Source organism: Podarcis cretensis, assembly GCF_951804945.1.
Source record: "Podarcis cretensis genome assembly, chromosome: 11".
NCBI classification, from domain to species: domain Eukaryota; kingdom Metazoa; phylum Chordata; class Lepidosauria; order Squamata; family Lacertidae; genus Podarcis; species Podarcis cretensis.
The window spans coordinates 31,612,629-31,640,453 of record NC_137180.1 but is presented as its reverse complement, the minus strand read 5'-3'; the positions used below and the strand labels follow the sequence as shown (position 1 = coordinate 31,640,453).

Here is a 27,825-nt window from a genome sequence, read left to right as displayed (position 1 = left end):
CTTGAAAGCAAGTGTATGTCAAATCCCCAGGGAAACAGATGCAGTGAATGCAATATTTCCTCCCGACTTGCAAAATCTTCCATTGTTCTTTCGTTCTGTGTTTGAAACAAAGGAAACTGTGGGAAGATAATAGAAATGCTTCTGAATTAGGACAGCAACAGGGCATACCTGTGATTGGTCAGAGATCCTATGCCATAGTCAAAGAGCATTCTGATGCATTTCCTGTATCAGTTTATGAAGAAAATAAATTAAAAGATAGGCACAGATGCTGTTGCTAAGAGGGTACTTTGAGTTAATTTGAGATATGTGTTTGGGACACGGGGAAGGAGGCAGCGTCCAAGAATTTGTTGTGTCCCAGTGAACTGGGAAACAGGTAACAGGGCTCGAGGCTTTCAAAGCAAGCTCAAGCTAGATTTATAATAAGTCTGCATCATACATGAAAACAACCACTTGCTGCTTCTTTAACCCAGAATGCCCCCTGAGCTGCTAGTCCTGTGTGCAACCTAGGATTAACGAGCCTGCAATCTGGGATCCTGGCTACATAAGAAGAGCCATGCTTGATCAGACCAAAGGTCCACTTACTCCAGCATCCTATTCCCCACTATAGCCAAACAAATGTATCTGGGCAGGAAGGCATTTGCCTTCTCCCATTCTTTCTTCCCGGTAGTTGATACCAAGACACCTGGACATTCCATCTAGTTATCATGAGTAGGAGCCATGGGTAGACTGGGCACTCATCCAGCCCCTTTCAAAGTCATCTCAGGTAGCAACTGTCATCACATCTTGCAGCAGCACATTCCAAAAAATGAATTATGTGCTTTGTAGGGATGGGTGAATTTGTAAATTTCTGTTGCTCTCCATTTCTCATTTTCCCAATCTTAAATTTGATTCGCCACAGCTCTGATGGAGCCATCATCTTGATTCCTGACTCATGGGAGTTATAAGAAATGTTTTGAATAAACCTCATGAAACTATAGCACCAGCATTTAATGACCATCTTTCCACTATACACATTTGGGTATGCAATTTTGCCCAATGGACACATATTTGCAAATCAACCCCTCTTCAATTGTAAATGTAAATTTTTATAAATATATGTTTTCATGTACATTTTTACCCTAGTATATGCATTTTTGGGCACATCACTCGGCACTGCAAAATTTTAAAGAACTGCAAATTCCAAATAATGGCTGTGATTTGATTCACCTGCTGTTTCAGAAAGTGCACATTTAGGTAGGATCATTTTGAAATGCAAACTGAATCAAATTTCTCTCCCATCATTTGAAGATGTCTAGCCTTTTGTCCACCCTCTATTTGCTCTTGATCAGTGCCATTGAGTGATAGTGAATTCTAGTCTTAGGAGAGAGAAAGAGGTCAGATGAAGTAATGCTTCTGAATGCCAGTTGCTGGTATTGTCCCACAGAGGGAGGAGGAAGAGTGGTCTTGTATTCAGGTCCTGCCCACAGGCATATGGTTAGCCACTTTGAGAATAGGATACTTTACTAGATGGGCGACTGGTCTTATCCAGCAGGTTCTTCTTATGCTCTCATGTTCTTAAAGAGACACTTCTCATGAAAATCAAGAAAACCCTTGTCATGAACTGGATAACCCTCTGTAGAGCTTTCTAGCCTACCATGTAGGTTACAAAAGCATGATTGTCTTTCCCTAGGTCTAAGTCTGGCAAAATGAAGCAGGGCAGACAGGTCATAGAATCATAGAGTTGGAGAGTTGGAGGGAACCATCTTGTCCAACTCCCTGGAATGCAGGAATATGCAGCGGTCCCATATGGGAATCGAACCTGCAACCTTGGCATTATCAGCATTACACCTTAACCAACATTACTTGTTTTCTAAATCAGGGGTGGGGAACTTGTGACCACCCAGAACTTGTTGTTTGAGTGCAACCCTCTGACCATGCTGGCAGGGACTGATGTGAGTTGGAGTCCTCAAACATCTGGAGGGCCACAGTTTCTGGTCCTGGTCTAAATGAATGCTAAAGAATTTAGCAGGCCAAGACACCAGTGAGAAGCTGTTGTTTTCCCCAACCAGGAACTAAAATAACAAACTGAGAAAATTTCAGGACTCCACAGTACTCCAATTAAAAGAGCAGAGCTCTTAACAAGTTTTCATTATTTTCTCTCTCTGGGTAAGTCAGGTGTTATCTAATTCAAAGCACTTAGACCTGCATGTGTCTCATGTGGACAGAGTCTAATTACATAACTAATTATTTTTCATCATTAACCTGCTTACACTGTAGCAAGCTCATTCGTTAAGGTGTTAATAATGCTCCCCAGCCCTGAATCATCTGTGCCATTCTCTTTCGCTGACTGTCATTGGAGTCTACAAGAAAAAATCTGTCATCATGAGCGCATCATGTTTCTAGCCTGAAAAGATACAATGGAATGTCCACAGAGACCTGATGATCCGGTCTAGGGAAGTGTGAGGATTTTGAGTTTCACCAGGCGACAAAGGCAATGATTGAAAATGGTTACAGTGGTAGGTGATGGAGAGAGCCTGTCCTGCATCAGAGATTGCTGTCACGGCCTCCAAGACCTTCCAGTGACTGCAGTTAGTCCATCATCTCCACTGACAGACTTTATGTCCAGAGCCCTCTATCCCCACAAGGTGCCTCTGAGTCATAGCTTACTTCTTCTTTGCCACCATCCATAGTTGGCCAGTTGTCAGCACTAATTTCAACAGATCTTAAAAATGATCCATGTGAATGCTGTTAACTTCAGAAGTATGATAGAGCATTGCTTTGCCCACATGTCTCAGTGGGAACTAGTGAGAAATACATGAGAAAGTGCTTTCTTCCATATCTCCCTATGCTTGTAGATCATTTGCTGAGGCCTTTGTCCAGGTGCCTCCTTCAGCAGAAGCTTGCAATTCCACAATAGCAATACCGTTGATAAAGGATTTCTCAGCAATGATGCTCTGGCTGTGGAACACCTTCCTTAAAAAGGCAGACTTTTTTTAACATTCCTGTTCACCCAACCATTTAAACTTAGTTGTTTTAAGGATTTTCTCTGTTTATTTTTTATTTTAAAATATTATAAATGGCTTAACATGGGCGTAAACTGGCCAGGATCCAGTTATAATCATGCAGCCCCATGAATTTCAGTGAGGAGTTAAGCATGTGTTTTAAGTGTAAAACAGTTTACCCATAAGTAATCCTGCTAATTTCAATGGGGCTTATTTCCTAGTAAGTAAATTTAGAACTGCAGTCAAATCTCTACCACTAAATTCAACAGTATTTAAAATGACTTACCTTTGGGCTAAGTACACTCTATATTTAAAATTTAAGCTGCAAACCAAACAAAGGGCAAGGAATTCTATGCATTGTCTCTCCACATTCTTCTGATACATTATGTATGTTGATATGACAAGCAGAAAACTGTATTGGATGGCTAATATTGTGAAGCAGAGAGCTGTGGTTATGAGATTTGACAGTCATCTCTAAACAACTGTTCTATCAATTCTATTAAAAGACAGTTTAGGCTCACCTTCAGTTTTTTCCTCCCCGAAACAATGAGGTTATCTGCAAGTCTGAAATGACAATAGCGAGTTTATTGTGCTAGGTATGTATGATCTGGGGTGAACAGGAGACATTTTATGCAAGCATCTCCCGAGCAGATGTTTACACAATGGAAAACAAACAAATCATATTTCATAGAGGAAGAGACACACTGAAATTAATGCCTTAGTTTAGTTGAAGCTACTCAATAGATTCTAGGAAGATTTGTATGGCAATTGTTAGCAATGCATGCTTTAAATGGCATGGAAGCAAGTATACCGTGAATGCACAACCCACCCATGTGAGGTTTGTCAGCTTGGCTTCAACAATAACATGTCAGAATCCCATGGTTGCTGATGTCTTGATAACTTAAACATGGATCATTAGTAATCAAGTAAAAACTGTAACCATTACCGGCTGCATACACAAGCCAGTTTCTTCCATTTCCCAGACATCTCCCTGCCTGTTGATTTCCGCATTATATGTAAGCCTTCACACAACATAAAAGCCACTTTGGGAAAAAGGTTAGCAGTCATTTCTGTGTTATTTGATTCCAGGGGAAAAAATCATTTGCAGCCCCTTAACCTGGAAAATCATGGCAGAAAAGTGATAAATTTGGGGCAGTATACCAGCATCCAGTCCTGTTTTCATGGGGAAATCATAGGGGAACAGAAGCAGTTATGTGTAGAATGAGAAGAGGAGTAGCAACATTATCCAGTGTTGTTCACTGTTGCATCACACAACAGCAACTGGTAGGAATGAAGTTTAGCACTGCATGCTAGTATTTTGGTTAAAAAGCCATGGTTCCACAACACAACAGGTACTGCCATGTGAAAGGAACATTAGAAAATGAGGAATAATCAGGAAAAGCTAGGGGGCAGAGGATGGCAAGCGCAGAGCCAAGCGCAATGTGGCTTCAGTCACCAGCTGCTCCTGAGCACTCTTATAATAGTTGATGTGCACTTGAAGAAATGGAGAAAAGAGTTTCAGAGATACTGGTGTTTGAGCTATGAGCTTTTGAAAGGTCAAGGTCACTTAACTTTTGTAATATTGATGGCTTAGTGTATAGACGCATCTCCCTGCCATATCAATCACTGGATTCTAGCAGGGGTCCTTTGTATATAATCAGTCAAAATGTGCAATGCTTTTCTAGGTTTCACTTAATAGATTATACAGATTTGTGCAATGTTTAATTATAAGATAGATCTAAGCCACGAAGAACATCGGATTCTCATAAAAAATATAGATACAATGCAAACAATAAAACTATTAAATACATTGGTGATACAACATATATAACACATGGCTGGTTCATACTTCAGGGAAAGCTTGAGCGAATAAATAATTTTTTAGAAAGTGTCTGAAATTTCATATTGCAGGCACTTGCTTGATATTAATACGTAAGGAGTTCCACAGTAATGAGACTGCTACACCAAATGCTATACAGGCACTGTTAAGAAATGTCTCTCCTAACAATTGTAGTAGTCAGGCATTCCCCTGAGTGGCAAATTGATTCCACAATAAAGAAGTAACTATCCTAAAGGAGGCTGAAATTTTCTTTTTAAAGTTTGGATCAGCACTATCAGAAAAAAGTTTCTCAGCAAAACTAGGGGAGTGGGTGGTTGTCTCCTCTTCCTCCTAGTCCTCCAAATAACCTTATTCCATTCAAAATGAAGATGAAACACTGTCAGGCTATTCCACCAGCATCACATGTTAGATATGTTTGTATTGTGAAAAGAGAGGGAGATGTTCAGAGCATAAGAAGAGCCTGCTGGACCAGACCAATGGACCATCTGTTCCAGCATCCTGTTCTCACAGTGGCCAACCAAATGCTTGTGCGAAACCTGCAAGCAAGACCTGAGCACAAGAGCACACACCCCCTCCTGTGGTTTTCAGCAACTGGTATTCAAAAACATTATTGCCTCTAACTGGGGAGGCAGAACATAGCCATTTCACTGGAAGAGTTAGCCACTTCTCCAACAAATGTTCCATTTTGGCATGCCCCTAAAGAATATACCAATCTCTGAGGACCATTTCTGCCTCCATGCAGTCCTAAACTGGTGGAAAAAACAGGACCTTATACTTCAGCCCAGCATTAGCTAGAGCACCTGGTGGTGGTGGGGACCTTTCCCAGCCCAATGACCACATTTCTCCTTGGGCAACCTTCTGGGAGTCACATGCCAGTAGTGGATGGTGTTAGGATATAGTTCCGTTCCACCTTAAAAGGGAACATGCCTGTTTACTTCTAGCACTTGCTGGGAACTCCGTTTGTATACAGCTTTTGTGTTACTGCTGTTTGTGCTGGAGACGAAGGGAAGCAGACATGTTTTCCTTTGTTCCTGAACTATGCTGAATAAAATGATGTACATTATGCTTAAACATTTCTCTGTCCGCCTCTTGTGCTGTGAGAAGATTTACGCACTCTGCTGACAGAGCGTGCATGGGTCTCTAAACGTATCTGAGGCTCGTGTTGCTAATTGATGCTGTTCCAAGGGAGACCGGCTGCCAGCCGGTGGCTGCAGCCAGCTGGGGGCCTGCCTTATGCCTGCCTGATGCCCCCATCTTTCTGGCAGTATTCCAACAGCAGGGTTATAGGCCCAGATCCATGGCGCTTACAGGAGAGTAAGGCTGCTGATGGCTGCTGCGAGACCCCTGACAGCGACAGAGGTATGTGAAGCTGATTGTCGCAGCCGTGGCTAGAAGGCTTTTAAAGTCTGTGCCAAGAACCAGTTAGGCTGGACAGAGAAGCAAGCAGGACCAGAGGAAAAAGTGGGTGGAGTAACACATCTAAATCTCACCTTTGTGCACACACACTTCTCTTTGTCCTTCATCTAGGCAAGAAAGAGGCATGGCCAGAGTTTAAGGACATATTCTAAGCAAGCAACAACACCCAAGGAGGGTGCACAGCAAAGTCATTGAGCAGTGTAGCCTGAGGAAAGAGGGTGTGTGGGTGGGGAGGGGATGTGTCCAGAGAGTGGGCACTAGAGGGCCACTTGTGCTCTCCAGGCTGAGGTGACTAGAGCATCGAATCAGGCCAGGTTAGGAGTCGGAGAGAGCTACCATTAAACTAGAAATTCTCCTCATACATTTCTCTCGTACATCCTAACACCAGACATGTCTATGTGAAGAAACAGCACAGATGTTTGTCATACTTGAACTGGCATTTTGTTCCAAAGTCCCAACAAAAGGAGTGCTATGACAATTGAAGAGTAAACACATTTGCTAAGCATTTTAGCAATCACACAAAGCACTGATGTGATTGTTTGCTTTGATATTTGTAATTTGTATTACACTCCCTCATCCCATCAATCCTCTAAGCTGACAATATCAACAGAGCATTGGTTTGTGAAAGCATCATTTTAGACATTGGCTAATTTAATACTTAGAGCTGAAAATCAGCTGGGATGAGACAGTGATCTTATGAAACATTGATCTGCTGAATCTCCACAGGATGAAAGAAATGCTACAGAAATTAGATTATTCAAAGCGATTTACTCGACAAGAGGGATTTGAAAATAGTGCATAACTAGGATCAATAGCAATATATGTGATGGAAAAAACTACAAGCCATTTAACTCTTCACTTCAGTGGTTCCTTCCAGGGACTTCTGACCTAAGCTGCCTCCATTTCCCCCTTTTGTGAAATGGGAATGATAATCATACACTGCTGTACTAATTGGTTAATGGCTCTGAAAAATCTCTGAAGCTGTAAAGGTAACAGTGCAGCATAATTATTGCTATTATTAGTACACTATTATTAATGTAAGTTCAGCATAAGGATATAATTGAAGCAACAGATAGCACAAGAAGAGAGATCTTGCTTTAAGATTGTGTGAGAAACAGTATGAGTTGAATACTTTCCCCCTCTTTATGATAGGTTCCCCCCCACCTAATATTTATTTATTAACTACATTTCTGGCTCTCCTTCCCAAAGGAGTGTAGCTTGCCAAAGGGCGGCAAATGACAAAGTAACAATACAACACAATAAAAATAAAATTACTGTGAAAATATTAAGAATGTCTAAAAACATTTAGGTTAGCCATGTTATTTTATTCCATAAGGATAGTGAGTCAGTTTGGTCCTTGATATCATATTTCTGAGTTGATTTAACCCATTGTCAAAGCAGACCCTGAAGTGCAACTGGCTACACTGAAGATAGCTTTGCATGAAAAGAGCCCCTCCAAACATTTGCAAGTTCTTTAACCTTTCTCATCCATTTACACAAATTTCTGTAGTAGGGCCAGCCCTACCATTAGGTAAAATGAGGTGGCTGCCTGAGGCAGCAAATACAGGTGAGTGAGGAGCAGTGACAAGATGTTACAGTGGTACCTCAGGTTACATATGCTTCAGGTTACATACGCTTCAGGTTACAGACTCCGCTAACCCAGAAATAGTGCTTCAGGTTAAGAACTTTGCTTCAGGATGAGAACAGAAATCGGGCTCCGGTGGCACGGCAGCAGCAGCAGGCCCCATTAGCTAAAGTGGTGCTTCAGGTTAAGAACAGTTTCAGGTTAAGTATGGACCTCCAGAATGAATTAAGTACTTAACCTGAGGTACCACTATAGAGCTGTTTGTGCCACATGGCCTGACTTGTCCTAGCCTACTGCCCTCAGCAGCAGTGGAAGATGCTGTTGCACCACCAGTGTTGGGTAAGTAAGAAGGCAGCGGGGTGGTAGTGGACCTTGGCATGCTCACTCCTATTTTCATGTTGGCTTTGCACACACCTGAAGAGAGCTAAAGATTTTGTTCACATGACTGAGCAGGATATTGAATGTGTTGAAGTTGGAGCAGGGGCTCTGATACTCGGTACCTCCATATATATCCATATGAGTTCTGTACACAACAGCTGATGACAGTTAATGACTCCATGAAGGTTGTGGTGTGACTGATTCTACTAGAATGATGAGTAGGTGCAATTTGTTGTTTCATTGTGTGTTTGTGTGTGTGCGATGTTAAGTACTTGCTCTAATAACCTTTATATGAGTCTGGGGATACTTTGTTTGGTTGCATGACCAGGACTTGGGAAAAAGAATGATAACATACTGGGAATAAAAAGTAGACTTCACTCAGAATATATTTTGGAACCACTGTGTAGATACAGGAACTGGAAGTGTGACTAATTTGAAATTGGCAGCACAAGTCTGTTACCTGCTTGTTGTTTCCTGAAAAATTACTCTCTGTTTTTGCTATTAACTTGTTTTTATTGTTGAGAGTATTATACAGATTCGTACTGAACAATGCATGTTAGTTCAGTTCAAAGAATACTTATAATGGTGGTTTTCAACTGTTTGTTTTACATCAGCAGTAGCATAACCTCATGTTTATGGAGAAAACCCTACATCAAATCAAAAGAATGCTGAAATAATATTTTCAAAATCCAAGTAAAGTGGTATTTTTACCTCCCACATTTTGAAGTGTTGGGGTGGGGGAGAGACAAACCAGGCAAATTTAGGGCATTTTGAAATGTCTCTTTTCAAAAAGAAACTGCTGTTGTCTATAGCAATTGGATAACACCCTTTATTCCAGAGGTGGGAAACTTATGGCTCTCCAGATATTGCTGGACTTTCATTTCCATCAACCCTGGCCTGTGGTTAAGCTGCCTGGGGTTGGTGAGAATTGGAGTCCAACAACCACAAGATTCTCCACCTATGCCCTTGATAAGAACATTTGTAACACCTATTGAAAAAGAATGGAAGATGCGTTTCAAATCTGAATGCCACGGGCAATCATTACAGATAAAGGTAAAGGTAAAGGTACCCCTGCCCGTACGGGCCAGTCTTGACAGACTCTGGGGTTGTGCGCCCATCTCACTTAAGAGGCCAGGGGCCAGCGCTGTCTGGAGACACTTCCGGGTCACGTGGCCAGCGTGACATCGCTGCTCTGGCCAGAGCCAGAGCCAGAGCCACACACGGAAACGCCGTTTACCTTCCCGCTGGTAAGCGGTCCCTATTTATCTACTTGCACCCGGAGGTGCTTTCGAACTGCTAGGTTGGCAGGCGCTGGGACCGAGCAGCGGGAGCGCACCCCGCCGCAGGGATTCGAACCACCAACCTTTCGATCGGCAAGCCCTAGGCGCTGAGGCTTTAACCCACAGCGCCACCTGCGTCCCTAATCATTACAGATAGCAGATTCCAAATGGGCATCATTATCTTATCACCTAGCTCCACCTTTATGTGATGTGTTGAGGCTTAATTTTCACTTAGATATCTAAAATCAGCACTGCATAAAGAACAGCACAATAAGGGGATGTCTACATGAATCTAAAAGCTATTGCTTTCAGGATTTATTTTTTTAAAAATCTGCTATTTAATTTGTATTGTGTGATTTGCTAATCAGTAATATTTTTTTAAAAAATCAAATGGAAGTTCATTGGTAGCAAGACTAATGGGAAGAGAGTTTGAGTATGTATTTGAACTTTGTTTATTGCTACTTAGTTGTCTATCATTAAGTCTAATTAATATAAATATTTTTAAAAATAAAAATTGTCCAGTAGCACCTTAAAAGGTAAAGGTAAAGGTACCCCTGACCATTAGGTCTAGTTGAAAATGACTGGGGTTGTGGCCCTCATCTCGCTTTACTGGCCAAGGGAGCTGGTGTTTGTCCGCAGACTGCTTCCAGGTCGTGTGGCCAGCATGACTAAGCTGCTTCTGGCGAACCAGAGCAGCACACGGAAATGCCGTTTACCTTCCCGTTGGAGCGGTACCTATTTATCTACTTGCACTCTGATGTGCTTTCGAACTGCTAGGTTGGCAGGAGCAGGGACCGAGCAATGGGACCGCACCCCGTTATGGTGCTACTGGACATTATATATATATATATATATATATATATATATATATATATATATATATTTCCACGTATCTGAAGAAGTGGGTATGCACATGAAAGGTCATACCAAGAACAAACTTAGTTGGTCTCTAAGATGCTACTGGAATTTTAAAAAATTTATATATATATTTCTACTACATCAGACCAACACGGCTACCTACCTGAATCTATGGTAATTAATATGACACTGTTGTTCATCTAGTCTTCTCCACTTGGAATTGGCTCTCTCTGCATCTTGCTACTTGTTTTAATCAGAGTTGCCAGATATAGAACTTGAGACCTTCTGCATACTAAGGATCTTTCATAGAGCTATGCCTAGTCTGTGTTGAGGCATGAGCCTTTCCTATCAACTCTCCATTTCTAAAGTTTTAATATTGCTGCACCTAAGTAAAGGTCTACTTATTCCCTCATAATTATTAGCTCACATCTACCACCCTTTCTGCTTTAACTTCATCTCATCCCTTTCTCCCTGGCTTTCCACAATTTCTTTATAGACTTTGCAAAACTCTCTCCATTTCTGCCTTCACACTCCCCATAGAAATGCTAACATTTGAATCTGCTCTCTTGCAAGATGTAGATCTCATCATATAGAAGCAACTCAGGTGCACCTGATGTTTGCATTAACTTTCCATTGTTAAGACATTCCCTAGACACCTTTTGGAGGTTTAGATTTAATCAGTCAGCACCTTTAAGAAATGTATAGCAGGGGAATTTTTTATATTAAAAAAAAATACAATGTAGAGTGCTTCAGCAATTGTGACTGCAGGGGATCCCAATTGTCAGGGCTTGAAAATGAGTCAGGCTATATGCATTTTCCCATGGGATGTAGTTAAGAAGCCTCTCTGACAGAGGCTAGAGGCAAAAAGAAATCGGATGTGTAATTGATGATTTGCATATGCAGAAAAAAAAATTCCAATCTATTCAATTGAGCAATTACAAATAGTTTCAAAATATCTTGTATTTTTATGTTATGCGGCTGTGGAGAATGTAATCCACTTTCCATTTGTCCTAAATTTGTGCTGTTCAGGTTTGCCACAGCCCAGCATGTGTCAGAGTGTAAAACAGACCTTGGTATAGCAACACAAACCACTAGTCAGGGAGGTGCAAGCTACTTCATGACCAATTTCTAGCTCAATACCTACAATATGCTCTTGATTGGCGCATTAGAACATTCCTTCTCAGTGGAATGCAGTGGCGTGGATTTTGTGACCTTCTGTTGATTGATGGTGCTGGAAGCCAATGGGTGAGCACCAACATTCTATATCACATTATTCTCTTCTCGTTTTCCTTTGAATTTCAGCACAAGAAACCCTGCCATCATGTGCTGTTTCAGCTTTTCAGGATGCCGGAAGTGGGCAGGGGACATTTCAAAAGGAGTGAAGGAAGAGGCTCAGCAAGGTTCAAAGGGAAGAAGAAGGAATAGGAGGAGGCAGAAATAGTCCCAGGGTCCGGCAGAGAACACTAGACTTATTCTTTGCAGTCTTTATAGCATGAAGTATATAGCATGTACTTGTCAGGAGTGTGTGCAGGAGCCAGGCCCTGTGACCAGTAGGGCTTTGCAGGACTGGGGCTTTCCTAAGTTTGTTCTGAAGAGGCACAGGTGAGGCCGATTGGTAAATCACAGCACCTGGTGGCAAGAGCCAGGAAGGGATAGAAGGTCAGCATTTCCCTTTGGCTGTTTGACACAGCAACACGCTTCCTGCCTTGTTGTGTTTGGCTTCTTGACTCTTTGCTTCCTGATCCTCAAACCCTTGGCTTCTTGACTCCCGGCTATCTGACCCTTGGCTTCCTGACTCCTGGCTTCCAAACTCTCATTCCTGCTCCCATCCCGCCGTCTTGCCCTCAGTCCTCATGTCCTCCGCCAGGACTTCAACCGCCCGTAAACCAGACCGTGACAATACTGACTGACATGGGAGTTGCTATCAGCCAACATGGTGGTGGTGGAAAGGACCACAGCCTAGTGGCAGAACACTTTCTTCTCATGCAGAAGGTTTCAGGTTCAATCCCTGACATGTTTGGACAGGGCTGGGAGAGACCCCTGTCTGAAATCCTGGAGAGCTGCTGCCCTTCAGTGTTGATAACCCTGAGTTAAATGAACCATTCTGACTCAGTATATCAAAGCTTCCTATTTTCTATGCTGTGGACACTGGAGAAGTGGCTGGTGGGATGACATTCTCTCATTTTTACTACACCGCTTTCCTCTAAGCTTTTTTCCTGTTTGTGCATAGGGTCCTGACAATGCCTTGCCAGTGTCATGCTGCTCTAACTTGGTCACCATCATGGGATGACCATTGAGTTGCTCTATCCTGCTCCTGCACTTTCAAGGCTTTAACTGCTCTCCTGTGAGATTCATCCATAGAGGTAAAAAAATGGGATCTTTAAACTTAATCCGTGCAAGCATGTATTACCAATCTCCCAGACCCTAAAAAAATCAAAAAATCAAAAAAATCAGATGCCCTCCAGGTGTTGTTTCTTCCTGCCAGTGTTTCGTCTCCATGGGTTAGACACAGGCATAGCAATCAATAGCTCACTTTCACACTTCAAAATATTTTCTTGTGATATCTTAGCTGGTTTGATGGAATATTAGTCATATTGAAAAGCATGTCTAAAAACATGGAGAAGAAAGACATTCATTTTACATTGCATATGAAGGACAAATCCTCTTCTCACTCGCTGCTCTTTCCATCTTTTCCCTAAAGTTTATTAATTAATGCAAAATATGATGTTACATCATTACAGTGCACCTCCCAAAAAAAACACACACTTCACCATACTGGCTGCAGCTTGCAGTAGTGGAAACATTCTTGACGCAATGGTGACAGATCACATGTTTTGCCTTACTAAACATTACCCTGGAGAGGGTAGGGAAATGCCTGTGACTGTTATTTTCTTGGTCAGCATCATGCTGCTGTATCATGTAATTCCAGCCTAAGCATATGGAATTTCTTGTTGAATTTTAATTTCAAATTGTCAGTCATCGCCAGAACGGTCTTACGGTCATTAAGCCAAGGTCTAGAATTGGCATTACATTCTATTGTTCATTCTTATTGTGAACAGCCCTTGGATATATTGTGTGTAGTGCAGCATGGAGGCAATTCAGTTTGCATTAGTAAGAACCCAGGACATTCTAGCGGTAAATCAGAAGACATGACAAAAAAAGGGGGGAGCCCTACACCTTGTCTCCGGATCTATTATTCCCACTCTTCATCCTGTGTTTTGATAAGGAATCATCCACGTGTGTTGTGAAATTGATTGGGGTAATGAAGAAATCCTCATTTTTCACATGTCATCAGAAAAATATCTCAGAATGGAAATGGAGGATATATTAGTATTCTGAAACCATCCCATGCTGTACCTCTCCCATTTTCAGCCAGTCTTCCATAGAAATCATCAATGAGATTGATTAAACAAAATGAACTGAGTTTCGTGAATGACCTTTGTGAAGTCAAAGTCAGGAAAACTGATCACTTTGTCCATGTAAGGTTCCCATCAAACAGCTGCCCAACAGCGGAAGGCAAGAAACTGTAGACATCTTCAGCAGTTCCTTGGAGGGTTTGCAAAATCACTTTGCAAAATCATAGCCAAGTAGTCTAGTTGCATTTACATTACTTCTACTTTAATACTGCTTAATATAGAAGCTTTGCTGGGGGTGGGTGGGCAGGTAGGTGTCTTACTCCCCAACACAGTCCTCAAGGAGTCATTATGTTTTAAGAGCAATGATTTATTTTTAATTTGCCATTTTATTTGAATAATGTTACATCCTTTTGTCACATCCCCTCTTTGACACAACTATTAAAAATGCAGGCCACCGTCCTCTTCTCCCTACGGTGGCCACCCCAGTGTTCATAGTCTCTTCCAGTGGGAGCCATTTCTGGAACAGTGCTGTTCTAAATGCTGCTGAATGCTTTGCAAAAAAGCAACAGAGACTGCAAAGCTTACACTATCCCATGCCCGGATCAGCTCCTTCAAAACTTGCATGAGTTGTGGGGAAAATCAAAGAGCCAATACAGAGCAAAGAGAGAAGTGAAGCACTCTTACCAGATGGGGCTTCATGTCTCCATCTTTCTCTAGCCCAAACAATCTGCTGCACAGTTCCCAGAAGTAGAATGGGGAATCACAGAATGCCTCAGAGTTGCAAAGATAGAACAGAGGGTCTGGCTCAAGAACTACCAGCCTGTTCTGGGAGAAGGATACAATGGTTGTTGTTGTTATTATTTGTGCCAAGGGATATGGCCATTTCTCTCTCTTTCTCTTTCCGTACAAACATTTGGCTACTGGTAGCCAGCTGGCAACTTGAAATGAAACACTACACAGTACTGGAAGTGCCAGTCAACATTGTACCATTTGTATGGCAGTGCAGTGCCAAAGTAGGGAATGCATTTAATAGAGAAAATACCAGGAAGTCAAGCTATGTTCAGAATCTCGGAATAGATATTTCCCTACTAAATAGAAATCTCATGTTTTGAATGTAAATAGGTTCATGTTCCCAGGCTCAAACCCTGACATCTCCAGATTAGGGGTGGAAGAGATCCCTTTCTGAAACTCTGGAGAGCCACTGCTTGCCAGTATGTAGACAATACTGAGCTAGATTGACTAGTGGCTCAGTAGACGGCTGTTCCTCTGTGAATTCCTATTTAGGAACATATCCCATCCCATTTCTCTGACTCTTCAATGGTTAGATTTTTCAAAACTCAGTATATATTTGCAGGATTGTGCAATCTGGTTGCTAGAGCAAAGTGAATTCACGTGGTGGAAGGGAAGCATTTTTTAAAAAAAATCAGATACAAGTGAACTCCAAATCTCAGTATCATTTTATCCTGATTAATTAACCCCTTACACACATAGTGAGTAAGCCAGTAAGGAGAGTCAAAGCCAATGAGATCCACTGAGTCGATAACTGGCAGGGCTAGACAATCAGTCAAAACAGCGTGGGGGAGGTGGTTATGAGTATTCCTGGGAGGGAGGGTAGGCCAAATACAGAGCGGCTGCTGATTAGCTCAGACCTTATATTTCCCTCAGGAATTTCTGTGTGAGGCCTTCCCAGCCATTCCCATTCAGATATCACACCTAAGGTTTGAGCCAGTGACATGGTTCAACATGTTACTGTGTGAAAACTGTGCCGTTCCAATCCATGGGTGCAGTGATTGGATCTGTGATTACAGCAGCATACACGGGTCTTCTTTCAAAACTTGAACTATTTATTATTACAACTCACTGAGGAAACTCAGGGCAAACAAACATGGATTGGAAAGGTTGGGATAGGGAGAAGAAATACAATTTAGTTGAGAATTGGTCCATGGCCAGTTTAGGCCAGGGCTGGGCAAACTGTTCATTTCTGTTAAAGGTGACGTTCTCTTCAGGATAATGCAACAAGAGCTGCAGAAGCAGTTGGAACTTCCAGGTGGCCGGGGAAGAGGACCTACCAGCATTTCACATTTGCTGCTGTTGGTCTATCTCCTCTGGAGGAGAGAAGAGGGAGCCAGCTATCGCCATCTAGCCTGGTGAGAGAACTCCTCACTCTTTGAACAGCCTTTATGCTGGGCTGCTGAGGCTCTTTGTGAGTGATTTGTGCTCATACTTTGTAGTGAATTCATGAGTGTTGTGAACACGTTCAAAACTGGCTAGGGGAAAGCAAGCAAACAAAAATGGCCTCATAGATTGAAGTTTATAGCCATACGGATCACTTTTGGCTTCTAAATCAATTTGTTCAGAACTAAGGTGCTATTTTCCCTCGAATATGCCACTTTTCACTGAAGGTGCCAGTCTGAAACTAGAAATGCATTTTGATGGTAATCCAGTGAAAGGGGCATTGCAATACAGGTAACCTGCCAAGTTGAATATTTCATTTCCAATAGTTTCTTATCAGAATTCATATTTCATATCCCTTCTAGTTATTTTCAGAACAAACCATTCCAAGGGTATCATAGAATTATTTCCAGGGAATTTACAGCAAAAGTGAAGTAGCTATTTACTTTAAATATGCCAATTAAGCATTACTAATGTACAGCACATTTCTGGGTTAAGTATGATTGATAGTACCATGCAGTGAAATGTTCTTTAACTGCAGTCAGAAAATGTAAATGTACAAAATGGAGGCAAAAAAATACCACCAACTGACAGCACTATTTACATGTTTCAAAACAACACTTACAAATTGTTCTTTTTATTGTTCTTTCAAGCTTCCTTTGTGGTGTGCTCTGACTGAGTGATAACCAATGCAACACTGTCAAAAGTTTCTAGAGTTTAGGTTGCCAAGCTGTTGCATCAGCTGCAGTATACTGAACTCCTGGGGATATATATAATATATATAATAAAACTTATTTCTGTTTCTCATTTTCCTAGTTTTGTTCAGTTATCCAGATTTTCACATCAGCTTGCAAATTTTTTTTTAAGTCATCATGGAAATTAATCTCTCCTAATATTTACATTTTGTATGCAATTTTGTAAATATGCACATTTTTGCAGAACAATTTCTCCTAATATCATGCACTTTTAAAAACGCACCTTACCTTAGTATATGCATTTGAAGGAAGGCTGTGTTGCAGTTCATGTGTTGTTTCAGAAAGTGTAACTTAAGAAGGCTTGTCTTTATATGGAAACTGAATAGACTTTATCCCCCATCCTGAGTATGAAGGAGCTCAGAGCAGTTTTATGGTTTCACACCAACCCTGTGAGGTAGGTTAGACTGAGAAATAGTTCTTTCCATTTGCCCAGTTGCCAGTGCACTTTGTAGCTGAGAAGAGAATGCAAACCTTAGATAATATTCAAGCCTCATACAAGCCAATAAATTTTTTTTAAAGTGTTTACAGCCTATTATTATGTTCACCCTCAGAGTAATCCACCTTATTTTATAGACAGGAATAACAAAACAATTTTTCCAATCCTATGGCCAAAGCATAGCTTTCTGAGTATCAAGTCCATTCATTTTCACCCTGCACCACTCAGGCTGTTTCAGTGTATGTGCACTAGTGTGCAAGGAAGATTTCACCATCCTGTCTTCTACCAAATCACAAGTGCATTCCCAAGTGAATTAGTATTTCCAGTAGTCCCTTCCTTCCGAGGCAGTGGAGGTGGCTGTTGTGAAATCAGATATCTTTCCAGGAGAATGTATATACCCACAAAACACAGATTTATACACATCCCCATAGCTACCAGTTTCCATTCCCTGCAGCCCTTGTAAATACATGGTTCCTGCACAGGGACTTTTGTTTCCTGGATAGTATATGGAACGTGATTAGATTACAAAATTGACTTCTGACTCTGATTTGAAAAGTTGACACTGAAAAAATTAAATATTAGAGATATTGAACTATTGCCTCTTCTCCACTATTGCAGTAGCTGAGGGTCCTGTCACTGGGGCATGTTGTGCCAAGGGGGGCCTAATATCTAATATTAAATAGTAAAACCAACAAGTTATCCTTTCGTCTTCAAAGAGTTTTAGAGCATGCCTTAGAACTGTAACAAAAGCAATCAGCATAAGTCATAAAAGCACAGATTTCCCTTAGCGGGATGCCCACTTTACCTGACAAATTTGTACTGGGTAATTTGACAGCAGTAGAATGTATAGTCATAAACTACCAATATACACTGTTATTTCATTCTAGCAACACTTTGTGTCTTTGTACGACAGTGTTAATAAACACATTTCAATTTCCAAGCATCACCTACATTAATCCTTTAGATTCCTACAGCACTACAGATAGACAGTTGTGAAGAAGACATCCCTATTAAGTAATGATTTGCTAGAAATTGCAGCTGGTCATAGATATCTTATGCTTAAAACATTGAGGTAAAAGGCTTGGTAATTCAAATTACTGAAAGCAGATGGTTGTGTGTTTTGATGCTTTGAAAACACACACACACACACACACACACACACACACTGTATATAGAGAGGGTGTGTGTGAGAAACTTGTGTGCCCCAAATATTGGTGGACTACAGCTCCCATAATCCCTGACTATTGATCAAGTGAGATGGGCTTGATAGAAGTTGGAGTCTAACAACATCTGGGGTGGGATGCAACTAATGAGTCCCATCAGTAGAAGCCAGTACAAGGACTTCAGCTCATACAGTGCGGCTTTCCTCCCCTTCTCCCTCTTGCACTCCTGAAATTGGCTCCTGGGCCCCTCGGAAAAATTCCAGAGCAACACATGTGGATAGGAGAGGGAGCGTCCTTCCATCTGGCAAGCTGAAATGCTTCTTCTGATGGAATGATCAACATAGCATGGCAGTGAATTACTTCCTTCCACCCATGCTATAAATGCTAAGGTTGATTAAGGTATTTGACACATGGTGAAATAGTTGGAGGTTTCCACCAGGAACACAACTTATGGTTCATTGAACTGTCCAGTGCTCAACCAGCTTTTAAAATGTTTACAGAAACAAACTTCACCACAGTTTGAGCCAATATTGGAAGCCTCCCATGATCATCATGCAGAAAATGCAGCCAATCTATAATCACCAACTCTGCCTCTGATAATGGGTATCTACCACTTACCTTGGGATTGCAAATGTTGTTATCATCACTTGGTACCCAAGATTAGAATAATGGAGCCCTGTTTTCTCTGTGCACATAAGCCAGTGTGTATCATTTCATACTCAGAGACCTTTCATTTTCCTATTAAATATCACTTTCTATAATAATTGTATTTATAACATCCTTCGTTTCATGCTCTCACTAGAATCTTTCATGGCTTGCCAACATTTCTGCCAGATGTCAAAGGAAAGCAGCTCCTGTATCTCTTCTCCGGATTTTCCTTCTTCTCCCAGCCTTAAACAATAAAATGAGCAACCTTTAAAGAAAGTCAATATTCGCCACATACTCTGTCCCACCACTGCACACCAGAATCAAATTACAGCAGTCAATAGCAGACCTTACTTTAATTCACATTGTCTATTCCTTACTTTTGCACTTGCAAACATTAGAAACACTCCTAAAACAAATGCTCATTAGGATGACTTGAATACGTTTGTACAGACAGACCAAACTGCTTCACTGAAACCAATGAGGCTATGCAGTGCTAGAGAAATATGTCAGAATCTTGCTCTTTATAGGGTCATCTATAAGAATTCAATAGAAGGCATTTATTGAGCTCTTTTATTGTTGATGTTGCTGCTGCAATATTTTGTTTATATAGCTAGATGAGATGATCAAATAACTGTGATCTGATCTATATGTTGTCATATAGCAGCAATGGTGTGGAGGTGATCTGCCTTGGGATCACAGCTCTAGTTGGGGTATTAACCCCTCTCCCATGCCATTTTTTCTGATGAAGACTGACCACACAGCCCAAACTGTTGTTTTGGGAAATTTGTGCTGTGCCCAGGCTTGTTGTACACATGCATACTCCATAACAGGGCAAATAGCAGCTGCAGGGGAATATGATTTTCTTCAGGTCAGCAATGCTGGAGGGTAAGGACTCCCAATGGTGGGAGGGTGTTAAGGCGTGAGATTTTTGCTGCCACTGCCTCCCCACCAGGTATGTTTGAGGAAAGGGAAAGGAAAGGGACAATGGGGCCACATCTAACTGGAAGGTTGTGGGTGGGCGGATCTAGTCAACTTGCTTTTGAGTAGTCAAAGACTTGATTGGAAAAGACAAGTGGAAACTAAGGCAAAGCTAGAAGGATTTCATGCATCATTAGTTTTTAAAAATTCATTTTCATCAAAGTTAATTGAAAGAAAAAATATTATTTTAAATTGAACTGATGCTTTAGAGAGCCCCACAATGACACTAGGCTGCAGTATTCAGTGTGCAATTCCATTTGCTTTATTTGATAGTTAAAGGCTTAATTCCACCTACTTCTGCCAATAAATGCAATGGAAATATCTACTTCTTACTGATTCGGCAAGAAGCAAGAGCATACATTATTCTTATAAAACTCACCCACATTAATAGCAGCATCAAAAATATTAGTGTTCCTGGCCAATGGGAATTGTTGAGCCATAATAGCAATGGTTAAATTAGTTGTTGGGGGAAAGTATGTGTTTGTGAGAAGGAGATCAATGTTTATTATATTAAGACAAATTTACGGTCTTAAGAGACTAGCATTCATAGAGTAGGATGACCACAATAGAATTATGAAATCTAAAAACTTTCTTAAATTAAAAGGTCATGGGGAAAACATGATCCAGCAATGACTGAATAGTTATCCTCTCCCTAACAACAACTTAATTCAATATGTATATGCAGACACTTAGCAATATGCCATGATCCTCCAGGATAGTTTGGCTGTCCATTGATATCTGTTGAGATACTCAAAAGCTTCTGCAGATATTGATCTCAGGCTTTCTCTCTCTCTCTCTCCCCTAGAGTGAATTAAAGCAAGAAACCAAGAACAAAATATAAAGCTGGAAGCCAAAGGGGGCCATACATGCAGAGAGACAAGCAGCTTTGATCTATGACTCAATTGTTCCAGTGTACAACCATTTAAATCAAGGCAACGCTTCTACTGAAAATGGGTTAATGGGCTCTTCAGACATTCTATTCATTTTTTGAGGAGAATATGTGAGTGGGAAGTGAGGTCGTACTGAATAGCCTCTCCTCCTGGTGTCCAAACATCCGAGGAGAAGGAGGCTTTGAACATCCAGGCCCTAGCTGTCAACTTTCAGATTTGAAAATAAGGGATCAGCAGCCTCACCTGTCCTGGGGACAGTCTACGAGATATCGAACAATCCAGGATAGCAGCGTGAAGCAGTGGGAAAAGCCGCTGGAATAAGGGAATTTCCTGCAAAAAAGAGGGAAGGTTGACAGCTATGATCCAGGCTACCATGCAGTCTGAAACTGTGTTGTATGCAGGTAAAATTGTGCTGTAGGCAGGTAGAAGGGCTACTTGGCATAACCCTTCTTCCTGCTTCAGTGCCCTCCTGCACTGAACACAGAATGCCTGAATAGAGCTTATGTGAAGGCCACTTTCAATCCCTCAGCACAGTTGCTCTCATAGAAGAGTGAGCTATATATGTACAGTAGCTATTCATGCAGATTGGGTGGTTGTCACCACAGTACTCTACAAATATCCAAAAAGAAATGTTTGTGGTGGTGTGGGGGTGGGGAGCCTGATTTGCCTGCTGTGTTGCTGCATGCAAATGATCCATTTTGCAGTAAAACCTCTGATGTGGAGTAATATAAGATCACCTCCATGATAGGCTCTAGAACTGGCTTTTGAGCTGGCAGTACCGACATACATGTGTTTAGCATGAGGAATGAATAAGAAATACTGTTCCAGCAACATTGTAAAATGTGCCATTTTGCCACTGTAGTGATGTTAAATCAGTGTGACAGCAGGTAACTCACACCTGCATTTTGGACTGGAATGCTATTTCTTTGAACCGGTTTTCTGAAGCAAACAACCAACCTGATGACTATGGGAATATTAAGAAGTATTATTTCAACAAAGACTCTATGAGTTTGTTTGTGTACAAACTTCCTAGTCTTCCTAGTCACTCTGTAATAAAAATGTGTGGGGTTCCCCCCCCACACACACTTGAAACACCTGTGGGTATTGACCAGCTTCACAGACTGGACAGAAATTTAAAACCACACAATTTAGACTAGTTGTCCCTTAATCTGCTTATTGTGCTCATAGGTAAGCAAATGTTTGAAGCAAAAGAGCCAGTTTTTTCTAGATGAACCACCCAGTTCCAAACACAGTTGAAAGCAAGTGCCAATGAGCTTGATGTGGCTTGCTTCCTGGTCACATGAAGTACAAGGATATAAACATGGCTGCAAATACACTTCTAAAAGCTTGCTTCTCCATAACTTCACCAAGTATAGAAGAACAGAGTTGAAAAGTGTAGGTACATACAAACCTGGAGCCTGACAGTACTTTGCACTAGCTCATAGCTTTAAAAATGACATTTCCAAGGATGTGCTGCATGGGTGCTTCCTGATAAAGTATTTAGTTGGTATTTATATGGTGTATTAAATAAATGCGCAGAAAATGTGTGGTTGGTTGGAGAGCCCCTTCTGGGCTGTTTATTAAGTTAATAAAGCAGCCATTTTTTTTCCTTTCTGGAAAATTACTGTGCTAATTAACAAACCCACTGGTATCTGATTGTGTTAATAAACAAGAAGTGGTTTCTCTAAGATCTCTTTCTCTACGGAACACACCAGGATCCGGAGATCAGATTCTGAAGCAAAAAAGCCTTTCTTCTTGATGAGTCTTTGTTCTTAGTTCCAAGATTTTCTTTATAGCTTAGGGCCTTGCAACTTCTGAATCTTCTCAACAACTTTAAAAAGATAAGCAAAATTGATTCCAGGTTGTCTGCCAGTCTTGCCATATCCTGTGCTAAAAGATGATGATATGGTTATGATATGGTTATTCAGGTAGAACTGAAGGGACATCTGGCTAACATATAGTCCTAAAGATACAAATTTAATCACTCTTAAATATAATGTAATGCTTTTGCGTTCTACAGCCCAGTGGCGTAGCGTGGGGGGTGCAGGGGGGGCCGGCCACACCGGGCGCAACATCTGGGGGTTAGGGTTAGGGATAGGGTTAGGGGGCGCAAATCCACGGGTTAGGGGGCGCAAATTACTTGCCTTGCCCCGGGTGCTGACAACCCACGCTACGCCACTGCTACAGCCTACTGAATGTATGTCTTCAGTGGCAAATACTTTATTCTGGTCAAGTGCAATGTAGTCATTGCCATCCCAATTTGAGCATTGTAAAAAACAAAAACAACAACAGCCAACACCTCACAGGAGAGAGGGAAAGCTGTTTTAGAACAGCTGCATTAGCTGCCAGTTTATTTCTGGGATCAATTTGAGGCATTTAAAGCCCTAAGTACCTAAGGCTCCCCAAACCTGAAAGACCACTTCTTATTGTGTTTGGTTCATTCACATGTGCATAGTGTCAGCATATCAGTGACAGGAACTCCTGTGAACTACACTGCTGAAAATCACTTGAGGTTTTCTTTCAAAGAAAGCCACCATAATAACTTCTTAGCTAATGCATTTTTTTAAAGGTATGTTCTACAGGCAGGTTTTTTGTGATGGCAGTGGTATGGAGTATGGTAGTGCTATATATATATAGGAGATGCTGGAACTCACCAAATGAATGCCTCCCTTGTGCCAGGACTGAGTTTTGGTGAGTTCAGGCTCAACTAGGTTTTGCTGCCCATGGTGTGCTAAAACCCACAATACTTTTGTCAAGGTCTGAGTATCATCACCTTAATTCCCTGCCCCCAAAGCACAGTACACAGGTAACTAACACATTGCTATCACATGTGAACCAGTATTTTCGTACAGAGCAAATGTTTCCGTTTTTGAAGTGTATCGGTTTTGTCACAGAAATCCATCTGAAAGAGTCTAGCTCTCAGTTTTGCAACATCACATGGGAAACAGACACTTCTGCTTCCATATTTTGTACACATGTTTTGCTTAAAAAATGATATAAAGCTTTGACAGAAAGGAACATTTTAAAATTTCAAACTGTTGCATTTGATTTTTATTGTCACTTGACCTTTTGACCATATCTGCTATTATTTCTATCCAATTTTCTGTCAAAGTTTGCTTAGTATGTTGCCCAGATTTATAACGATTTTAAACATGCCTGAGAATGCTGAAAAACATTAATCTTCAGTTGCAAAATTGGGAAAGAACTATTTAACAGCCACTGAGCCATTTGGTAGCAAACCATTGAAATTTTTGCAGCTTTTGTCAGCAGATCTGGGATTTAAAAGAAAGCCTCACAACAAATTAGGCTGCAGTCCTATATTCACTCACCCGAGAACAAGACCCATAGAGCTATGTGAAACCAAATCTTAACTAGCTGTTCACATCTCTGCATCAGTGGGAAAGACAGGTTGAAAAGATATTTTAAAGTTTCAAACTAACTTTTTTTCAGTAACTCCCAAGTTGGATAATATAAGAGTATTTGCAAAGTAGGCTGCACATTCATCACAGCGGACTAAACATGACTCAGCTTCTGGGTGAAGACTGTCAAGGGTGACTAAACAATTCACCATCTGGAAGATTTGAACACTTTGCAGATGCAATGTTGGTCAAGAAGGAGATGTTCTATGTTTGTTTTGCTTTGATTTTTACCACTGGTACTGCCCTGGTTTAGTCCTTCTTAAATGAGCAGGCAAGAAGGAACCCATGTTCACATATTTACAGACTAGCTAGTGACAATTTCCATTAAATTATTGTCACATTTTACAACATCATTTCCCATGGATTTTTAGAACAACTTAATGCATTAATTTGAAAATGCTCCATGCCGATTGAGCTCAATCTGATCATCTATTTTTCAATGAAATCAAATACAGTGGTGCCTCGCAAGATGAAATTAATTCGTTCCGCGAGTTTTTTCGTCTTGCGATTTTTTTGTCTTGTGAAGCATGGACTTTGGAAAAGCTTCAAAAATCACCAAAGTCTTCAAAAACCTCAAAAAAGGCTACCACACCGCGTGCTATGAGTTGCTCCTCGAAGTGAATGCACGGTTTTACGAAAAAGGAAACAAACTTGCAAGACAAAGGAAACAAACTTGCAAGACGTTTCCGTCTTGCGAAGCAAGCCCATAGGGAAATCCGTCTTGCGAAGCAACTCAAAAAATGAAAAACTCTTTTGTTTTGCGAGTTTTTCGTCTTTCGAGGCATTCGTCTTGCGAGGTACCACTGTACAAAATAGAATTATTATCCAAGTAGCATTTTCATGTAAGTTTTTAAGCCGTAGGTCACAGTGATAGCTCTGTGTAGAAAACATCTTCCATAGCAATTATAAAGAGACTAAAAAGTGTGGCTCATAGTCAACCTACAGAACAAGTTTAAATAATCAACAAATTTTATATTAACAGCTGAGAACTGTCATAGAGTGCAGTATTATTTCACTTTCTGTCAGTGGTAATCCAAAAACAAAATGGGTCATTTCCAGATTGCAAACAGAAAGAGTAAAGATGGCTATTGCTCACTTGTTCACAGAGACACACAAATTCAAGCATCGCTTGTGCCTAAAAAGCAAGACATGGGAAAGCAAAGGTCAGAAAACAGGTTTCTTACCTATCTGGGTATTAATCTTGGCAAAAAGGGCTTGAAGCCTTCTCTATATGTCTGTTAAAAACATGCAAATGAATGATTTCCATTGAGTGAATATATACATTCCAGGTAAAAAATGTCAAAGCTATACCTTTTGATAATCCAGTTTTCACTTAATATTTCATCCATATTGAAAGAAGGTGGGAAATGATTCAGGTGTGTGGCAGTCTATAAATTTCATGTCATCAGAGTTTTATCTAGTTATTCTGCTTGAGGGTGCAGATTCGGACACTGGTCTTGTTCCTCGAGTTCTTTACACCACAGTGCATATCATGTTATTTGATGAGACAGTCATCTTAAAGAGTGACCAGTTTTCCATGGCATGAACTCCAGTTGGTAACAGCCTACTTCATCGGCCCTGAACATAAAAACCTGAACAGAAGTATCTAGATGTGAATACCAAACGATTTTGGAATGGTACCTATGACTGTAGCACATAACCATAAGAGAGATGGAAGTGAAAAGTAAGGATTGTTTGTCCCAGGTCTTGGGTTCATTTGTTATTCTGGTCTATTCTTTTCATAGCAAGAGCTTAACCCTGCCTATACAAGCCATTAATTCTGCTGATTAATTCAGTGCTGCACAAAGCTAAGAACGGTGCTAAGAACAATGAAGTTCTTAGCAAGACTTACAGCAATTATATCTTATTTAGTATTTGTATTTTTCCTAGTACATTTTGAAAGGGTTGAAGGTGGATGAAGCTGATAAGAAATGAAGCAAACCTCAGATAGGTTCCTGACTTGTTTCTCATACATGAGGTTTATTTCTTCTGTCATAACTTCCTCATGGCTAGAATGAGATTATGACTTAAACTCTAGTATTCTGGCTCATGTGCTGGTTGATAAGGACTTGCCAGGACCTAAGGGATGGCTGTAACCTTTCCTAAGCATACAGCTTGATCCTGTAGGTTGTTGAATACTTCAATGGATGTGTTTTCATAATACTCAACCCTGCAAACAGGACAACCTTTATAAGAAGTTTATAAGAAGAGAGACGGTTATTAAGGCATGTTCCAGGGATGTGTGAATGTACAGATGTTAATGTGGGTTTTTGCTGACATCATGGCCACACTTCCTGAGTTATAACAATCCTTGAACACCTCTGGAAGTTACACTCAAAGCAAGCAAGTGTGCTGCAACATTCACACAACAGTACAGGCCATTCCCATGGTGGGCACAGCTTATGGGGGGAAATCTTCTTTTTTCAAATTTCGGGAATTGGAATATCATTATTTCCAGTCATTATTAGAAATACTATTTCCAATTTTGCTTTGTGCAAACACTAAATTGCTTACAGGTGGGACTTAGTTTGCATATGATCTTGCACCTGGCACACAACTTCTGGGACCCTGCAGTGGGTGCCACCACTAATAAGTCCAATGGAAGTTGAGAGGTGGGGGGGCAGGGGACAGATTTTGGCGTAACACAGGGTACCACTGAAATTTGAGATGCCAAAGTCCACCGCTGCCCAAGGTAATGTGAAAGACTGCACATATAAGTTGAATTTGGGCCATTTTTTGTTATCCTGATGAACTGGCACAGTAAGAATGGTAATTAAAAAGCCTGCAGGTAATTAAGACCATAAAGCATTTGCTTTCAGGGTGCTTCCGTTAGAGCACCCAGTAGTAACATTGTAAGTAGTAGAAGTTCCTACCCCCCCAAAAAAAAATCCCATAAAGCTAAAGTCCCCCCCCCCCCAAGAGCAAATAAAAATAAACTTTCATGGAAGGTTATAAACTCAGTGTTATTTGCCCGAGAGACTGTTCCAATCACTTGGGTAAACATAGAAAGTAGACTTGTGTAAATACATATTTAGGATTGGCTAAATAGTGAGGCATTTTAAAGACATATTTACCAAGTTAAATATACATTTTGGTACCAATATCATATGTATTTAAGTATGCTTCTTTGGCACTATTATAGTCTGAGGGGTAAACTTGAGTTGCAGACATGAAAATGCACAAAAAAATTATTAACTAAGAAACAAGTGCTAGCACTGTTTATAAAGTGAGGAATCTTTGTATCATCAACCTTCTTAGCTCAGTGAAACTCTGGGAATAGGGGAGAAATTTGAATCATTTCTCATTTAAAGGAGAACATACCTTCTTTGTATTTTCCAAGGAAATACATGAACCATTGTCTGAAATTCACACTTCTGCAGCCCAGTAACACATAAAAATTGTGCATAAAGTGTGCATAAAAATTGACATTTTAGTGGAAATATCATAGAAAAATACATGGGGGGAAATGGCTTTGCAAAAATGTGTATATTAGCCAGAATTGCACACAAATATGTGTATACTAGGAGAAATTCACTCTAAACTGCTGGTGAATTCTGTGGAAAACTTTTGAAAATAAACAAATCACAAACTGCTGTGGAAATGTAGAGAACTGAATTTATGACTGGAAAAAAGAGAGAGAAATGGAAACCAACAAATTCATGCATCACTA

The 27,825-nt window shown here is 40.8% G+C and overlaps 1 protein-coding gene and 2 long non-coding RNA genes across 3 annotated transcripts in view; all 3 read right to left on the bottom strand.

Moving 5' to 3' along the window:
* MBLAC2 (metallo-beta-lactamase domain containing 2) overlaps nucleotides 1-27,825 on the bottom strand; it is a 643,282-nt gene that overhangs the window by 38,069 nt on the left and 577,388 nt on the right. The window lies entirely within an intron of this gene.
* On the bottom strand, nucleotides 12-27,577 carry LOC307226542. The gene is made up of 3 exons (XR_013843488.1): nucleotides 27,477-27,577; nucleotides 3,503-3,545; nucleotides 12-95 (listed from the first exon to the last, which is right to left on the bottom strand). It is a non-coding gene; the product is annotated as an uncharacterized lncRNA (long non-coding RNA).
* LOC307226148 lies at nucleotides 22,287-25,388 on the bottom strand. The gene is made up of 2 exons (XR_013843342.1): nucleotides 25,340-25,388; nucleotides 22,287-22,626 (listed from the first exon to the last, which is right to left on the bottom strand). It is a non-coding gene; the product is annotated as an uncharacterized lncRNA (long non-coding RNA).